Consider the following 17,500-nt stretch of genomic DNA (forward strand, 5'->3'; position numbering starts at 1 on the left):
CCACTGTGACCTCAGATGCCCAAAAGCATCATGGCCTCAGCAAGTTCCACTGTGGCCTCAGATACCCACAAGCATCATGGCCTCAGCAAGTTCCACTGTGACCTCAGATACCCACAAGCATCATGGCCTCAGCAAGTTCCACTGTGACCTCAGATACCTACAAGCATCATGGCCTCAGCAAGTTCCACTGTGACCTCAGATACCCACAAGCATCATGGCCTCAGCAAGTTTCACTGTGACCTCAGATACCTACAAGCATCATGGCTTCAGCAACTGAGTTCCACTGTGACCTCAGATACCCACAAGCATCATGGCCTCAGCAAGTTCCACTGTGACCTCAGATACCCACAAGCATCATGGCCTCAGCAAGTTCCACTGTGACCTCAGATACCCACATGCATCATATCCTCCTGAAGTTCCACTGTGACCTCAGACACCCACAAGCATCATGGCCTCAGCAAGTTCCACTGTGACCTCAGATACCCACAAGCATCATGGCCTCCTGAAGTTCCACTGTGACCTCAGACACCCACAAGCATCATGGCCTCAGCAAGTTCCACTGTGACAGATACCCACAAGAATCATTGCCTCCTGAAGTTCCACTGTAACCTCAGATACCCACAAGCATCATGGCCTCCTGAAGTTCCACTGTGACCTCAGACACCCACAAGCATCATGGCCTCAGCAAGTTCCACTGTAACCTCAGATACCCACAAGCATCATGGCCTCAGCAAGTTTCACTGTGACCTCAGATACCCATAAGCATCATGGCCTCCTGAAGTTCCACTGTGACCTCAGATACCCACAAGCATCATGGCCTCAGCAAGTTCCACTGTGGCCTCAGATACCCACAAGCATCATGGCCTCAGCAAGTTCCACTGTGACCTCAGATACCCACAAGCATCATGGCCTCAGCAAGTTCCACTGTGACAGATACCCACAAGCATCATGGCCTCAGCAAGTTCCGCTGTGGCCTCAGAAGCGATCCATGCCACCGTCTACCGGTTCCATCGAGATTCGATTGCTCTCGAACTTCGAGCACACTGCATGCAGCCGAGCCATACTCTTGTTAGCAGTCAAGATCTCAGAGGTAGCCAACTGTGTCAAATAACTATACACCTGTCAGAATATGTGCAAAACATCATGTATAGTACGAAGGGAACGCCAACTGGACTTCCAACTTGGGCAGATAGCCCATCCGCATAAGGACTCCACTCCCCCGAACAACGAAACCTTCCCCAAGCTGAAACCCGGCCATACAAGACAATACCGAACAGTATGGCTGACTGAGAGCGCGGCAACAAATATAATACGATGCCGAGTGATCAGGTGGATCGTGATGTTTGGTCTGTCATCAGTTCCTGAAATCTTATCTTGATGGTATTCCATCTTATTGTAAAAAAAGAAAAAAGAAAAAAAAAGAAAGAAAAAAAAGGCTATACTATGAGAGTCTCCATATGTAACACTCATGAGTGCTTAACGAGTTGAGCGAGGAACTGTCAGTTCTCCTCTGTACCCGCGCCTATTCAAAAAGTCGCCGCGATCCATACAAAATGCGACTATACCCAATGACTGGAAGACAGCCATAATGACCCCAGTATTTAAAAAATTGCGCGAGTACCTGACCAAAAACAACAACAACAGCAACAAACAAAAACAACAACAACAACAACAAAAACAAAACAAAAGCAAAAACAACCGAAAATCGACGGGTCGTATAAAGCCGCAATTAGGCTACGATAGTGGCATCGCTCCTAACCTGAATCAGAACCTGAATACTGACGATTCGATTGTACATTTACAAAGGGAAAATTTATAATGCACATGCCACAAAAGCACACACAGACACACACCGTCTAATAACACTTATAATGACCTAGACGTTAAACTGAAGATAGCACACACACACACACACACACACACACACACACACACACACACATACATACATACATACATATATATATATATATATATATATATATATATATATATATATATATATATATATATATATATATAAACATACAAGCACACACACAAGAGAGAGACAGAGAGAGAGATCCAAGCCAGCAGCCGGACGATGTTTTTTGTTGCAAGTTTTGTTGACACAGCGCATGAATACACCAATGTGTGGGTCACTGTTTATGTTCCAAAATGGCAGACAGGAAGGAAAGATTCCTGCTTGCATAGTCATGCACTTTGGACTTGACGTGTGTGTTGTTTTCGCATGCTTCAGTGATCACACTGTATATGTATTGTAGGTCCATTTTTCAACAGAAAGCTTCAACCATACACAAGGTAAAGATCTTTTACTATGAAATGCTTGCACAGTTTGTACACGTCTGCTCAACTGAAGTGGCATTTTGAGCCAGTTGCTCACGGGAATCATGAATTCATTGAAATGAATTCAACTTACATGTTTTTGTTGGCACCATGTTTTGTTTGTGATCAATGTGAGCATTTGTGATTGTTGAATATGACATCTTGTTACGATTTATTGTGGTGTTTAACATTGCATATGGAATATGTGCTTTCGGTTTGAGTACAATACTCATTTACGTCATTGTTGTTTAGGTTTACAAGTTCATAATAATTGTCAGCTCTGACTGGGATCTACACATGATATAATTTGTCCCAATGCTTTTTTGGATTAGGTACTAGCAGAAATTCCACACAAAGACTTAAATAAAAAATGTACCAGAGTGTCTGATGAGTAGTTTGATGTGGTTGAGGAATATATCTTGCTGATGAACTTGTTCTCATTCTGTGATGGATGTAGAGTTGTTGTAGTGTAAGAAAAAGCAAAGTTAAAACACCAAGATTATAACTTGAAGTAATTTCTATTTGGAAATATCTGGAAGTATGTGTCAAATACCATTGATACATTTTCAGGTGTTTGACAGAACTGATCAGCAGAATATTATAAACATTTAAAAAGAAGTTTACCACCCACGTCCTGTGTTGGTAATGATTTCAGGCTTTGTTGTCTGACAGAGTGTGAACATGATGATGTGTCACGAGGCCATATTTGAAAGGGAATTGATGAGATTTTTTTTCAGCTTCTGTATCTCATAGTCATAGTGGGCAGATATTACAATGTGAAATTGTGACAATTTGATGTGACACATCACTTGTCTGTTGATTTAATACTAAATAACTGTAACAGCATAAATAAATATATAAATTAAAAAAAAAATTACGAGAAAAAGTACATAATTAGGGTTCAGCTTAACAGATGTGGCAGATCAAGTATTTAGTCCGTCCTTCCTTCCGTAGAGTGATCACAGTCAATACCTGACTATTCTATCACTATTCTATTTGTTATATGAAAGAGCAAATATATAATTCCTTAAATTTTGCATCAAATCTTAAGTACAGTTATAGACATTTATTACTTTTGAATATATTGGAATGTAAAGTTACATAATTTAAGGTTTTGGAAAATTAAATGATGTAATGTTTTTTGTTAGGTGTCATGGTTTTTCCTCAGAATGGGTGCTATATTTTGCTTATGGACTCCCTGTTAGAGTTTTAAGATCAGTATTGAATTCTGAATAACATTTTCGATTAAATCCTTGTAATTCCATGGTAACTGGTGTAAGTTTCAGTTTCAGTAGCTCAAGGAGGCGTCACTGCGTTCGGACAAATCCATATACGCTACACCACTTCTGCCAAACAGATGCCTGACCAGCAGCGTAACCGGTAACTGGTGTAAGTGTACAGTAATAACATATATCATTGATTTGTTTTCTTGCTGTGGGCATATTGGCAATCAAAAAGCAAAAGTCATAACCAACAGGAATTAGAACATGAAAAAACATCAACATTAAGTAATATTTCACCATTACATAACACATCTAGATACAAGCATATTGTGCCACACCTAATAATTTGATACTGACATGCATGTAACATGATGTGGACATATATATGCAAAGATTTTTTGTTTTTAATCCAAAAAGAAACAAAAAACAAGCAAATAACAACACACAGTACACACACACCATGCAGACAGACAGACACACACACACACACGCACACGCACACACACACAAAGTGTGCATGCACATATACACTTACACACTGATAGATGGAGACAAAAGAGGAATGCCAAGAACTGAGATCAAATCAAATCAAATCAAATCAAAAACACTTTATTAATCCACATGGAAATTAAGTTGTGCAATCACAGGCTGATTGTAAACACTGGCATAAAATCATGCGCAACATAAGAAGAGATTAAAACTAGTCAAATAAGAATTCCCAATAGCTGACGATATACTAACCCCCACACCCACATACTCATGTTAAGACAATAGGGTATTGCACAACAATATTAACAAATGAAAACATCCAACAAAAAAGGGTGTAGATTACTAAAAATGACATGCGCGCACGCACACACGCACACACACACACACACACACACATGCACACACACACATACACACACACACACCCACACCCATACACACACACACACGCACACACACGTTAAGACCATAAGGTATTGTACAACAATACATGAATAAAAACATCAAAGGAATAAAACGTATATATAAGTAAAATGCACACACACACACACACACACACACACACACACACACTCATTCACACACACACTCACACACACACAAACAACGTATGCATGCACATAACATATGTCACGCCAATAAAATTAGAACATTAACATTAAGATACATGAAATCCAAGTAAAATAAGAAAATATTTAAAAATCACACACACACACAAATGCTTGCCCGTGCTCACCAGCTCAGTCCCACATGCACGCATAATGTCTGCTCCCATAAATATATGATAATATATATATATATATATATATTATATATATATATATATATATATATATATACACACACACATGTATATATCTTGAATGACATAAATAATGGTGTGAAGATCATCAGGATTGGTCTTTACTGGAAAACTCCTCTTTCTTTGTCACCTGTAGTGTGACATTGATTAAAAGCATGTCACAGGATTCTGAGGATGTCTAGTATGTCACATGATTCTGAAGATATATGGCCACATTTGTATCTTCAGCACCCATAATCATGTCACAGAATATAACTTTTAGATCAGGAATACATTTGTAAACACACACACACACAAACACACACACACACACATGCGCGCTCGTGCGCAAATGATGTGTTACATAAGTACATACTGTAAGACACACATTTGCATTGCAGCATACAGTGGGTTTTTGTTTTTTTTTTAATTGTTTTTTTTTTACAAACTTGGGTTTTCAACAAGAATTCAGCAAACCTCTGTCAGAGTAACAAACTCACAAAAACACAAATAGACAGCATACATTCACACATCCTGACACCAACTCACCCACTCAAATAAGCATCTGCCCAGCAACATTTGCAAAATTTCATCACGTGATGATTAAGACTCTTGCCTTCTTCCTGTATATTACACTGTCAGGAAACATTGACTTCTGTTGTTCAGGAAACTTGAGAAGTCTTGAGAATTGCTTGCAGTAGAAACAAGCATTAGTTCAAATTGTATGTGTGTGTGTGTGTGTTTGTGTGTGTGTGTTTCCTATTTGTTCTAACGAGATTTTTTACTTTTTACAAATTTTAGTGCTGGGAGATGTACTCATGCAACCTAAAATGACAGGACTAAAACATACATGAATACATCATTACATTGATAATGTGCATTGTATATGATATATGATTCTCATGATTATGATGAATGCAGTTAGTTTTACTTTTTGAACAGTATATTTGATGGTATGCTTGTATCTGAGTGGAATACACAGGGTCTTAGCTCAGCTCAGCTCAGCTTGAATGAACTGCATAGGTCAAACCAGAAAGAACTATGGTTAGTAACACTCTTTCTCTGACAAAGATGGGAACCATGTGAATTTCGACAATGTATTTTGAAAATCAGATTTTTGTTTAGTATCATTAAAAAGTAAACTGAATAGAGCTTGGTTCTAAACTTCTATGTAAAATAAAAAAAATAAAAGAAAAGAAAAAGAAGAAGAAGAAGAAAAAGAAGCAATCTGGAATGTGATGACTGATTATGAATTAAACTAAAGCAGTTATGTTTTCTGTATGATTAATTGTGCTGTCACTGACGGATGTCCCATTTTTGGAGATTATCAGTCATGGATACTGTGCTCATCATTGTTGAACTGTTTGTCAAGCTACAGCCTAGAGTATACTATTAGAAAAAGAGTAGACTATATTATAAAATGAATTAAACTAGAACTTTGGAGGATACAGTGCATTTTCTTCTTCCCATTATGTTTAAATTTGTTATGTTTTTTTTCTTTGTTACTAATATAAGGAAAGATGTTTTCATAACCAATAATGGATTCCCTTTCTTCTTTTGGCAGTGCATGCCCATTTAAGTATGCACAAACACATGTACACACACACACACACACACACACACACACACGTGTGTACACACACACGCATGTACACACACACACACACACACACACACACACACACACACACACACATATTACACAGACACACATACATGTTTTTTACAAACACCAATGCACTCGCTTTTTCTCATGATCTCATTCTCAGTCTCATTCATTGACTAGTCCAGAGAATTATCCCGGTGAAACAGGCTGAACAAGTGTTGTGGCCTTCACAAGATGATTCATTCATTCACTGGTGACAACAGACAGCAAAGGAGAGAAATGTATAGTATGTATAGTGTGTATGGTGGGCGGTGAGTGTGTGCACAGTGGTGAAGCAGCTGACCCTGTGTGATGCCCCTCCCCTTTGAGGGTGTTGTGGTGTGGCTCTGTGACCGAGACATGTACTGCTGTAGTGTTTTCCCTTCCCCCACTGGGGGGATTTTTTTTCCCTTGCATGAGTGGGCCAGGTATGTTCCCAGGTATGCGGGCAGTGTTATCTTCTGCAGCTGAGGGTGTAGTGTTGTGTTCTGACCCTTAGTCATCAGAGGAGTACTGTAGTTTCTGAGTAAAATATCAATGTGCCGGTACCAAAGAAAAAAATATGTCCAGGTTTGAATTGCACATCATCTGCTTAGCAGTCAGTTCAGTCATGCATCTGTTCACCAATCCACTCACTGATTCTCTCTCTCTCTCTCCCTCCCTACCTCTCTCCCTCTCTCTCTCTGGGACTCAAGACTTCCCTTCATAGATGATCTTCATTTGTCTACATGTATAAACTGTATAATGTTTTTGATTTCTTTTTTCTGTGTTTTGGAGACCTGATTTCAAAGGATGTTTGATTTCCATTGTTCTGTGAATCCTGTTCCCAGATATGGGTCAGGGTACATAGGTGGAGAAAATAAAAAGCCAGCTTTAATATTTTGTTTCACTTGTGCCTGTGAGAGTGTTGAAGCTGAAGGCTTGCCCAGAGCAGTGGAACGTAAACCCGCGTGGTTGGTAGTGCTTAGAACAACATTGCTAAAATACTTGCTCTGTCTGCATGTGTCACTGGGGTCAAAGGGTAAAGTTAATCTCTGGAGATTCCCTTTTCATAGTGGCTTCATGAGAATGTAATTGTGGGCTGGGCTGTGTGAGTTCAGCTTGTGGTGTGGTATATGATACGCATGTTTCTTTTCTGTCAGGTTTTGTTTGAGACAGTATGGTTAAGCTTGTGATTACAACAACAATAATAATAATGTTGCACTCTTGCAGGTCATTGATGTTAAGAAACGTGACGTTGATGACTGATGGAAAGAAAATCATCTGAGAACTGAGTGATCACTCCTGAGGTATGTGAGTGACTAAGTGTGTGTGTGTGTGTGTGTGTGTGTGAATTGTTGTCTGAAACATTCCAGCTGGTGGTCATAGTTGTCAGTTGTGTCTGTTTTATGTGCATGTCCAGTTTTAGATTGCAAAATATGCCATTTTCCACATGCACAGGATCTGATGGCAGCTTTAAATCCACATGTTTTAGTCATACAGATAGCATTGCATTCAACTTATTATCATATTTAAAAAAAATAATTTTTATATTATTATTATTATTATTATTGCATTCAACTTCTTGAGACAGATTCCTTGTGCATGCACAAGCTACCTGTTGTCTTGTAAGCACACATCTGCATTTGCAGTTAATGGCAGCCATGTGTTTGGGGGTGGGGTGGGTGGGGGGAGGTGTTCTGCCAGAACCCAGAACTCCCTCACAGTCTTTGACCACCTCCCCCAAAACCCCTCCCCCTCCCCTGCCCTGCCCTGCCCCTCTCATCCTGCACCCCTTCGACCCTTTGAGGCTGTCTGTCTGTCTGTGAGCCCCTGTCTGTCTCTCTCAACAGCGACCCCACCACTACATCTACTCCTTCACTGTTTCCATTCCTCCCTGCAGCTGCATGTCTTGTTACGTGAGGCTGGCAAGCAAGTCTGGCATCGCCTCCAGCCTGTGAAAACACACCGCAGAGATGGGGACGGATGGGGAGGGGAGGGGGGTAGTATAGGGAGATACTCCAGAAGGACAGCAGATTGGGTATGTCGCATAGCGTGTTTTTAGCACGAGCGCGACGCGTGATGGAGTTCGCTTGCTGCCGCGTGAATGTGTGCCCCGTGCATGCTGACAGAAGCAGCAGCGTAACCCGCCCAGTGCTGTTCAGGGTCACTTCAGGCCGTGTTGTCACGCGCACACGTGTCAGCTCCCTCACATTAGTGTCATAGAGATGTGTGCGTGCGTGTGTGTGTGTGTGTGTGTGTGTGGTGTGTGCCACATCTGGGCCTTGTGTAGGCCTCGGGGCAGAAAGGGAGTCCGTTCGTCATATCATTGATTTGGTAATCATTTTTTTTGGCTTTCCCCACATTAGTGGTCGGGGGAGAGGGGGTGGGGGGGGGGGGCGGTTGAAGAACTTGACTTTCACGAAGTACGATGCATTGGTGCGTGTAAGTCTTCTGACAGCTGTCACTGGTGCCGTAATTAAACTAATTTGCTGCAGTAGCTGTTACTGCTGTTTCGGTGATCGTGGGTGTTTCCATGTCAGTGTTTCATTTGGGATGCAATCACAAGTGTTGAGGATTAATATTTTGAATTTACTCTGCACTAACGCTCTGGTAGCACATTTGTGAACTTCGTCTACAAGCATGCAACTGACTCCTGCTTGCACATCTTTTACAATTCATTACATACATTGGACACATGCATGGATGCCTACTTTGTTGGTCAACATGTGCATTCTTGCCCCCTGACCCCCCTGACCCCCCGCCCCCAGCACACACAGAGGCATGACATGCACAGTCATCATCTTGTTAATACTATGTAGACAAAGTGATAACGGGTTATTGTCTGTCTCTTGAGACAACCTGTTGACATGCAAAGTCAGAATAACTGTGAATTCAGTGAGGGCACAATAAAGAACTGGATGACAAACAGTGCTAGTAATGGACATTGAGGGATGGTCAGGTACAGCTGTAGAATCTAGTGGCATGTGTAGTGTGTGCTGTATGCGTATTATACATGTGTATGTTTGTGAATCTACTTTTGACAGAGTAAAATGTCAAGACCGGAGAAAAAAAAGAGAATGGGAATGGGAATTTGATACGCATGATGGCAGCGACCTGTGTCATTGTTGTGATTGTGGATTTGATAATGTCAGTACTTGTGGCAAGAAAAGCATGGATATGTGGAAACATCAGCTGGAATCAATGGTTCAGCTATGATGGGGAGACTACGAAGGGGAGACAAAAAATCTGTTCATGCATGGAGGTTATGCACACGATTAATACATGATGAGCAAGTTCGAGAAAGTCTTGACAGAACAGCCTTGGAGGTTTACGCTACTGATTTCCAAGCTGTTTTGTGGAGTTTTACTGATAAAGGCAACGCAGAGACTTGAAAAATATACCATGCACAGTTTGTATCTTGTTTCTTGATGATGATATTAACTTTTGCCTCTTCAGTCTTCACAGATTTCCATCTCTTAGTCTTGCACATACTCACTGAGCTTTTCTTGTGGTTCCCTTCTTTCTCATTCAAGGTTACATTATCCGTTGAATAAGCCAGTCTCATTTGGCCATTTCATTGACTGGAATGGACATTTTCAGAAACTCGAAATTGAACCTGATTCAGATTGCCTCAAGAGACGAAATACCAAATCCAGAAAGACGCAAAGTGTGAATGAATGCTGTTCAGAGGCTGAAGACAGATTTATTGAAGCTGTCTTTTTTGTTTGTTCTGTTTGTATAGTATGACAAGTTTGAGGTGTGGAATTTTTTGTGTGTTTTATTTGTATAACTATTATTTTAATGTGTGGCACCTAAGTGTCCACTTTGTACACAGTGCGCTGGTTTGGTTAAATGCCAGCCATTTCGCCTGGTTGTGTAGACAGCTTGCAGTCTGTGAGTAACAGCACAGCAGACATGACCTTCCATTATCATTTAATGGCAGGCTTGTTCAAGGTTTTACAGTAAGGTGTCTGTGTTGTGATACTTTTTGCATGTGTGTGTGTGTGTGTGTGTGTGTGATCGTTAGTGCGTGTGTGGGATGGAAGGAGTGGATTGAATGGGGGAGGGGGGGTGGTGGAGAGAGGCTTTGCACATGGGTTCCATTCAACATTGTGAGTGTGTTTGAGTGTGAATGCGCATGTATGTGAGGGTGAGAGAGAGACTTTGTACTTGTTTGTGCATACATGTACATGTGTGTATACATGTGTGTTTGTACGTGTCAGAGAGAGGCTGATACTTTGTTCATGTATATTTTTTAATCAAATGCATGTGTCCGTGTGAGTGTGCGCGTGTTTGTGTCAGTGAGTGTGTAAGTGTATGTGTGTTTGTGTGTGAGAAACAGTGTGCTTGAGAGAGAGAGAGAGAGAGAGAGAGAGAGAGAGAGAGAGTTAATTTAGCATGCGATAACTATGACTTTTAGTGCAGGTGCCAGCACAAAATCAAATTCCTGTCTCGCAAAGTACTGGTCTGTGTTGGATAAAAGATCCTGGTGTCCTCTCTAGGGGAGGTGTGGGGTTGGGAAGTGGTCAGTGAAATCATTACTTCTTTTTGTTATTGTTGTTGTTGTTGTATGTGTGTGTGTGTGTGTGTGTGTGCATGCATGTTCATTTGGTCATAACATTCATCATATGACTGATAATTTTAGTATATCTTATGTATTATGTACTATGTAGAGCTATGCACTTCATGCATGCCTTCGAGAGAACGCATTTATGAGCACCGAACATGTGTAATGGACTGGGAATAATAAGAACAACAGAGGGTGGAATCAGATGAATATTCATGCAGGGACCTGTCCCTGTGTCCACTCTTTTCTGATACACTGTGTTCACATGGAACGGAACTGACATCCTGATAGGTGCACTGAAAGTATTCTCTTTGCAGAATCAGTTCATTGATTGCGGCCTGTAAAGTTGTAATGTTATTGCAGAATTGTGTTCTGTAAAGTTATAATTTTATTGCTATTGTGTTAATATCAATCATTATTGTTGTTGTGATTGATATTGACAGTGATATTGATAGCAATAATAATAATGATAATAATGATAATGATAATTATTACAATTTTAGTGTTATTCCTGTTGTTGTTTTTTTGTCACCGTCATTATAAATTTATTGTTTCAATGAATATTATCATACTTATTTTGGAAGCACAGGTTGTTAATCTAATATCGAGCAGAGTTCTGTCTCTTCTTCAACTGAATGGGTGCTACTGAACATTTTATTATTTTTATAGAATACAATCAATCAGTATTACATCACAGTGTGTATTCATCAGTGGTGTACCTAGAAACAGATGAGCGTTTATGGAAACATCAGGAGAGCATGGCCTTTTTCATCAGGCAGAGTTTAGAAAGTGTAATGCCTTTAGCCACATTCTTTATTTTCAAGCCACAACCCAGCTTGAAATTGTATTGTTAACTGCACAAACCTTAGATTGTGAACTCCTTAGTTGAGGTGTCTTTCACAAGCTGGTTCTAGCTAGGATTACATTGGTTAAAATGGTTTCTGCACTATCAGTTGTGGCTTGGAGTTATGATTTTTCTTACACTGATGGGAAAATCCTGCTTCAATTTACTGGCTCGTATATAATTTGGAAACCCTGCTTAAGATCAATAGTTCATACACAAGTGGAAAACCCCTCTTCAGTAGTTCAGATTAATTTCATCTAGTATGGTTAATTACAACAGGAACTAAAATGGTTTGGGTGTTTTATTCCCACGTAAGACTAATGCCCAGAGAGAAAACCCGGTGTGAAATGACTACATTGATAGCCACACAGATGAAAGATAACATAACCTTGAGTCATTAGCCACTGTGGTGCAGTTGTTAGCATCATGGATTGGTGACTGGGAAATTGAGAAATCAGTTCCTTTTACCTGTCTGAATGCCATATGGGGACTTTTTGACTACTTTGTATACATGTGTCTGTCTGTGTGTGTCTGTCAGTGTGTGTGCATTTATAATGTGGCGTATCAAAACAGAGTTTCAGTTTCAGTTTCAGTAGCTCAAAACGGAGTGGTTTAATGGAACATTGTTAATGTGCATTTGGGAAATCCCACAAAAGTAAATTGTTTTTCATTTCATTTACCCACACAGTTGTGGCATTGATAAGAAGGAAGAAGGATGTAGAGCTAAGAAGAAGAATAATCATACTGAAGATGAATTGTACGTTTGATGATTTTTGGCTGGCTTATGTAAATTGTGAACATTACTGAATATATGTAGGGAAGTGATCCTTTGAAGTATGCAGTTCACGATACTGTGTCATCTTTTTTGTCATTAATGTAAAAATGTATATCATAGCAGCAGTGTACATCAGTATTCGACATCAGACAAACTGTCGAAGGGTTGAGAATGTCCAGTTATTTTATTGCTGAAGAGGACAAATGTCCCATTACTTTTTCATCAGCGGGGTCAGTGTCTGATGCGGTCTTCGTTACCTTGAACGTCTTGTGTGACAAACTTCACTGACAAGTTGATCCTCCCCATATTACCTGTTCAGTCAGGACAAGGCCACAACAGGCGAGTTTTTAATTGTAACATGCTGATATTGAGTGAAACTACTGTGTTGGTTTTTGTTAAAAGAGAAAGAAGAAAAAAAAGGAAGTATTGTTCTGGACTCTGTGCCAATCATTTATCTTGCATTGGCTGACGGAAAGTGTTTATTAAGCAGCATTGGCTTGATGTGTGCTTGTCTCTTTTGATGAGCAAAAAGTAAATTAAAAATGTGTAATTAAAAAAAAAAGTATGTTTATACTTGCTTGTGAATTGTTTGTCTGTTTCAAAATTAGATTGCACACATTTAAACTTTATGCCCAGAGATTGACAGAAGGATAGGTTTACATACAGATCACACACAAACTGGAAAGCAGCTTTTTTTTTCTCCATATCTGTATAAATTACTGTGTGATGCAAATGATCTTGGACTTTGTTCTTTGTGCACTGTGACTGTGACTGTGACTGAGTGTGACTTGAGACTTGAGTGTGAGCCTTCTCAGGATACATCTTGCCTGGTCTGGAGACCTTTGCTTTCTTTCATGAATTTGAGTGTGGAAGTGTGTGTCAGCCTGCAAGTGTGTGAGTCACTGTGGTAGGTCTTCTCACCACATCCTGTATGGTCAAACAGGATAGGGATTGTATTGCTGTATCATGTGTATGCTTGGTGGTAACTGGGTGACTAACCAGCTTTATGGTGCTGGCATTGTGATCAACAATTGATTTGATGCCCTTTGGTGCCATTGTCAGAGCCCATGAGTCACATACATTGGATATTGTCTACTCATGATTTACAAGCAGAGTGAACAGGAAAGGCACACTGAAATGGGGTATCTGTGTCAGCCGGTGCATGTATATTTATATACAGCTAAGTGTTGAGGTGTTGTACTACTTGCCAAGGGCGAGGGAGAGAACTTTTAGTGACTGCCTTTGTCAGTTTGTCTGATTGAAGGTGGTGATGATGAAGCTGAGGCCAGGACAGATTACATGACCCAGCTACACCTGAGAGACTGTCTGACCCAGTTGCTGAATGTCAAGTGCTGGTTTTTCAGCACTCATTTGATGACTGGAGATTGTGGCTGCTGATTTCCTGTGTGTGTGTGTGTGTGTGTGTGTGTGTGTGTTTTTAGTCAGTCTTCCTTTGTCTTTATTTTATCACTCTTCTTTGTCAGTGGGTGCAGTGCATTATCTCCAGGCTCTCAGAGTTCTTCATTGTTGTTAACGTGCACACATCTTTTTTCTCTCTGCCCTTATTTACACATTGTTTGTTCCTTTTTTGTTTGTTTTTTGTTGGTCATTTATTAGAATTGTCTTTCCAGTGTGTTTATGTGTGTGTGTGTGTGTGTGACTCTGTGTGTGACTCTGTGTGTGTGTGTGTGTGTGACTCTGTGTGTGACTCTGTGTGTGTGTGTGCGTGTGTGTGTGTCTGTCACTCTGTGTGTCACTCTGTGTGTGTGTGTGTGTGTGTGTGTATTGTCTGAATGCTCTTTTTGTGTTTTGTTTGCTTTTCCTACTTGTTCTGTGTGTGTTGGTGAGTACCTGTCTACCCCAGTTGTGATGAGCACGCCTCTTCTTTTTCGCTGGCTTTGTTTGGTCTTGTGTTGAGGCCTTTTTCTGCCACTCCCTCTCATACCCCTTTATGTACACTTCACAGTGTGCATTAAAAAAAAAAAAAAAAAAAAAAAAAAGCATCCTGAAGTTTCAAATTTTGTTTGTTATTCAGTTCATTTCACCACTCCTATTTTGTCCTTGTTTGATTCTCTTTTGTCTGCATCGTTTACAGAACTGTTCACTGTTATATGGCATGTGTCATGTGTCATGTGTACATGTCTACATGTTTCAGTAGGCATCTGTGGGAAGACTTTTTTTTATGCCTCAAGGTTTCAGTGTTTGTGTTGTCGCTGTTTTGGCAAATGAAATCCCTCCCATACTTATATATATATATATATATATAATCAGTAATTTTTTCTGGGTTGGTGTTATTGAAGAGTTATTTCAGGGAATCTCTTATGTTCATCAGCTCCTTCCAGAAGCAGAGTATGAGTATGGTTGCCTACATGGTGGGGTAAAAATTGTCATACATGTAAAAGCCCACACACAGAGATTTAGATAAGAGTGAATGTGGGAGTTTCAGTCCTTGAAAGCAGAAGACGCTCTTCAGCTTGAACACAAAATACACAGTACAGGGCACAGAGTAAAGGGCATTGATCTACATTTGGCTTTTGTTTTTATTTGACCTCTGGTGACAAATAGATTAATGAGAAGCAACAATGGAATTTGCCTTTTATGCACCTTTATCAGAGGAATTCAAAAACAGAAATGACTGTTTACTGTTGAGGACTAACAGCACTGGACTTTTCATCCCTTTAGTGTGGTTTTTGTGTAACAGAATTTTGAGAAGTTTGTATACATGTCTGTTGGTAAGAGTGGTTCCCAATTGTGACAAACGCCACAGGAATTGACCCATTGTGCACCTTTTATGATCTGCCTCTTGTTTAGGATCTTCAGCTTGTTGATAGATAAAAAAACCCATCATGGACTTGACGAGAAAACCCATTTATAATTTGTGACCTATGAAGATAGATGCTTGTGGAGTGTGCATGTACTGTTACTTAAGTAAGAAAAACCTTTGTGTTCTCCTGTTGAGTGAGTGGTGAATGTTCTGATGGGGAATGGCTCCCTCATTGTCAGCATTAGGAATATCTCGGGGTTGGGGATGGAATGGGAGGGTGGTGGAGGGAAGGGAGTGTTGGCTTGTGTGTGCATTGGGGTGTGTAACTGAAGGCTGGTTTTTTTTTTTTTTTTTTTTTTTTCCAAGTGAAGCTGATCGTCACAAGTGTGGCAAGTGATTTATCATGTATTTCCGTTACTATTGCACATCATATTTGATAATGATCATTATGATGGATGATTACTGTACATTTTGCCTGAGTGTGGGGAACAGCAATGCACGTGTGCTCATGTGCTTGTGTACCTGTGTTGTTGTTGTGTGTGTGTGTGTGTGTGTGTGTGTGCGTGTGTGCGCGCATATTTTATTTCTGTACACTAATACAACACAGTTTTGATATTTTTTAGTTGTGTTGATGCTTAGTGAGTCTAGTTTACCTCTTACTGGGTAATTCAACAAAATGTATCAGTACTGAAGATTATTGACCACTTTTCCAGCTAAATTTGTCATGATAGGTTTACTCGGGAATTGTATCTTCAAACTTTTCTGAGATGTATATATTTTTATCACCATTATAACTAACCACTGTAATATAGTCGTAATGATTAAATTTTGCTGTGGTGATATGGATGTTGTGTATAATTCGGTGAAGCAAAATGGATTGATGGTGGGATTGTGGATTATTTAAAGAAAAAAAACAAAAAACACTAAGAACCATGCAAGCATGCCTACACATGTGCAAGCGCACGTGCATGTGTACACATACACACACACACACACACACACACACTCTCTCTCTCTCTCTCTCTCTCTCTCACGCACCCGCGCGTGCAGTTGATGATGTTCACTTTGGTATTTGATTTGTGCCTGAAGGGATCACATTACTTTCCTCATGACTGGGTTCATGCACAGCCCCTCAGACTGGCATCAGTGTCACCTGCCCCCTCCCCCCTCTCTCCCCTAAAACCAACAACATGCCCTCTCATCTCCATCCTGTGTTTCTTCCACTCTCTTTATGTGGGTGTCTTTCCTTTTTCTCACTCTCTTATAAACACAAACCACATACAGTATACACACTGACACAGACACATGTATACACATGTATTCAGACAGACAGACACAGTGACACACACACACACACACACACACACTGTCCCATGCAGTGTTTACTTAAGTGCTTCCCAGTGTACCTATTCGGCTATTGCATTGATTTTCCTCTTTTTGGGGGTATTGGAGCAACTTTTCCATGAGACAGTGGTGTGTGTGCACAGTGCATGTGTGTGTGTGTGTGTGTGTGTGTGTGTGATGTTCTTTTGCCTTTTAGATTTTCCCCCCTCCCCTTCTGCTCTTCTATCTGCCAGTGTTGCATCAACGCCGCCAAACATTCAGTGGTGACATAGCCCGCTGCCTCGCCATTAATGATTATTGATGGGAGGAAAAAAGGTTGCTGATCCTCCAACCACTCTCTCATTTCCCCTGTGGCCACCGAGCTTTATTTAGCTCCTTCCCGGTGGTGATGTAGTACTTATCGATCACATTATTGACGGCGTCTGCTTGCATAATAAATCCAGTAGCAGCCTTGCAAGCCAGTGACTGCACAATAACACCACCTGACTGGTGGTCAGAGAGGTTAAGGTTTTTTTTCTTCTTTTTTTTAATGTTTATGTTTGTTGTATGATTAGAATTGTATGGTTGGGAAAGCCATTTGCAGACACCCAGGTTTTGCAGTTTGGCACACAACCGACCCAGGACTGAAGGAATCTGGTGAACCACCCTTCGGTGCTGTGCCCCAGTGACGCTTCACACAGTTAAGGGAGAAGAATGAGCAGGATGAAATAGTTCACACCTTGAGGGTATTCATATTCTTTGATGATAAACTGTGATTAATG

General features: G+C 40.4%; 1 protein-coding gene across 4 annotated transcripts in view; it reads left to right on the forward strand.

Moving 5' to 3' along the window:
• The first annotated feature begins 2,151 nt into the window (after positions 1-2,151).
• The window catches only part of LOC143281856 (DENN domain-containing protein 4C-like), a 103,785-nt gene continuing 88,436 nt past the window's right edge, over positions 2,152-17,500 (forward strand). For all 4 annotated transcript variants that reach the window (XM_076587102.1, XM_076587107.1, XM_076587106.1 and 1 more), the window contains exons 1-2: positions 2,152-2,301; positions 7,676-7,752. The gene's annotated coding sequence lies outside the window, so the exon portion shown is untranslated. The remainder of the gene's footprint in view (positions 2,302-7,675; positions 7,753-17,500) is intronic.

Source organism: Babylonia areolata, chromosome 5, assembly GCF_041734735.1.
Source record: "Babylonia areolata isolate BAREFJ2019XMU chromosome 5, ASM4173473v1, whole genome shotgun sequence".
Lineage (NCBI taxonomy): Eukaryota > Metazoa > Mollusca > Gastropoda > Neogastropoda > Buccinidae > Babylonia > Babylonia areolata.